Source organism: Alligator sinensis, unplaced genomic scaffold (genome assembly GCF_000455745.1).
Source record: "Alligator sinensis unplaced genomic scaffold, ASM45574v1 scaffold301_2, whole genome shotgun sequence".
Classification (NCBI taxonomy): domain Eukaryota; kingdom Metazoa; phylum Chordata; order Crocodylia; family Alligatoridae; genus Alligator; species Alligator sinensis.
Genome location: NW_005841874.1, coordinates 2,979,138 through 2,981,463, shown reverse-complemented (window position 1 = coordinate 2,981,463; position 2,326 = coordinate 2,979,138). Strand labels below are relative to the sequence as shown.

Sequence of the window (2,326 nt, the reverse complement as noted above, 5' to 3'; positions counted from 1 at the left end):
GCTCTCGCTCTGTATGTTGCACTCCTCCATACTGGTTTCTTATCTTTCCGTGGTGAGCTCTGCGAGGGAGGGACTGTGCTTTTTCACACTGAGAGTTGCCTAGAACGTAGCATTGCTTGTTCTGCCAGAACCACAGCAAAGATAATAGTGTTTTTGCACAGCAAGACTAAGATCCCCTTGTCGTTTTTTCTAATTGTTTGTTTGGCATGTGGGAACCTGATTTGTTATTTCACTCTTGTCTTTCCACTCCAGCTGCAATCTTTGCCTGAGACTAAATCTACTTGCCTGCTTGAAAAGGGATGGAGGAAACTGTCCTGTCTAAATGCACTTGACATTACAGAGTTCACTATTTAGCATTTCTATGCCTCACCATGGTACCTTTTCACCTGGCTGACAAATGGAGAACCTTGATATACTTGCTGATTAGGGCTGTTCTGTAGGCGGGGATGAATGCTGATTTTACATTTTAAATACGAGCAAATTGGAACATTTTGGGGGGAAAGTCCCCCTAAATGTAGCAAGCTGATTTCTCAAAAGAGTCACTGAGTGGAAAAGAGGCTTTAGAAATTGGCTGTACATGCTGTAATTATGAATCTTACCCTTATTAGTACTTTAGAAACTATTTTTTATTACTCTGTTGAACTACTGTGCCATTGATTCTTCAGTGTTTATCCTAGTGAATAGGAGTTGTTCACTGTGCATGGCAGCTTGCTTTTAATCACAGTGCAGGGGAGTGTAACAATATGGTTAAACAAACACAAAAGGCTAAAAATTAAGCAGATTTTGAATTACAAAATTATTTAAATGTTCTTCTCTGTAATCGAGGTGCTGTATTGCTGTCTAATGAAATTATAGTGCTGCTTAATAACATTACCAAACTGCATGCAAAAAAATATTTGTACACAAGGTGGTGATGTTAGCAACCAACTTCTGTTGTTTTTTTTTTTTATTATTCTTAACAACCCACAATAAATAACAACATATTGTTTTCTCTCTGAGATCTCCTAAGCTAACTTTGGGCATTCATCAAAAGCCTGAGATCAGAGTTATCAGCAAGAAAATCTGTGAATTGAAGGTCTTCCTAGTGCATACAGATATCAATGAAAAATAAGTGTTGAGCTTAAAAAAAAAAATCTTCATATCTTTCAGGGCTTCTCAATTTCTTCTGGCATAATTGCACTTTGCGAAGAAGCATAGAAAACTACAAATAGAGTGGTGGAAAACGCCTGTATCAAAAAAAGGTAGGTAACACAACCTTCTATTAAAGATATCTTTCATATTTAAAATACTTCTCATTTTAACTGATTTAAAAATAGCAGCAGCTAAGATTTGCTGCCTAGAAGGGAAAGTGTCTCTTTTTGAACTGACATAGAACAAGTATCGCACTAAAACCAAGGAAAGGGGTAATAAATAATGACAACAGATGTTTGTAAACCTTGTGCTCCTATGTTCACTGTTTCCATGTGTTTTCTTGTCTTGATGTGCTGTCAGCATCCTCTCACCTGGGACTAGTGATATCTTATCAAAGCCTAAGCAGTTCCTCTTCACAACAGGCAGATAATAGTGCCTTTCAATTTATCATACTAGAAGTCTAAAAGAACCATGGGAACGATTGGTCAGGTGACAGTTTGATGGACAGCTTGACAGCCCTTAAAGCATCATGGGAAATGGTTGTCACCTGAATTTTCAGAGAAACTGGGGAGATAACCTTCAGCATGACAGGAAAAACAAAAATCTGAATATTTGTGTAGGGTTTGGTAACAGCCGTAATGCTCACTTAAGTGATAATGCATATGAATTTAGATTATTTGCAGTGGTGTAATCTGAGCCGGGATCTGTGAGTTCTGTTGATATCTTTAGCTTCTTTTGAACACTTTTATCAAATGAGTATTTTGCAAACAGTGGTGACATAAGGGGTTTTATTTCAATAAATGACTGGGTTGCTTTTTTTTTTCATCAAACTTCTGCGTAATACAATCCGTGTTATATACTGAATGAAATCGGATCAAAAGCATAATTGCAAAAAGGTGAATAGTCTTTTTAGAACGAAAGGAATGCAACTCCGGGGGAAAGTATCTTGGGTTTTGTTCTCAGTTGTTCTGGCTGCTTGTGACCAAGAAAACAGGAGTGCCTGCTATAAAACAAACTCACCTCTTGATTTTTAGTGCACCTCTCCTGATTTTTAATAAGCACAACTATTGCCAGGATCACTGTGGGCTGGTGCTGTATGCTGCTGTTGAGATTATAAGCAATCAGGCCACATCTATACCTGGCTGGGAGAATATGCTACTTGGGGATCAAGACTTGAGGCCCATGGAAAGGAAAG

At 38.0% G+C, this 2,326-nt stretch overlaps 1 long non-coding RNA gene across 1 annotated transcript in view; it reads left to right on the top strand.

The window, feature by feature from the left end:
- Window positions 1-1,187: 1,187 nt before the first annotated feature.
- The window catches only part of LOC106723520, a 145,865-nt gene continuing 144,726 nt past the window's right edge, over window positions 1,188-2,326 (top strand). The window contains exon 1 of the long non-coding RNA XR_003092450.1: window positions 1,188-1,241. This is a non-coding gene — a long non-coding RNA (uncharacterized LOC106723520). The remainder of the gene's footprint in view (window positions 1,242-2,326) is intronic.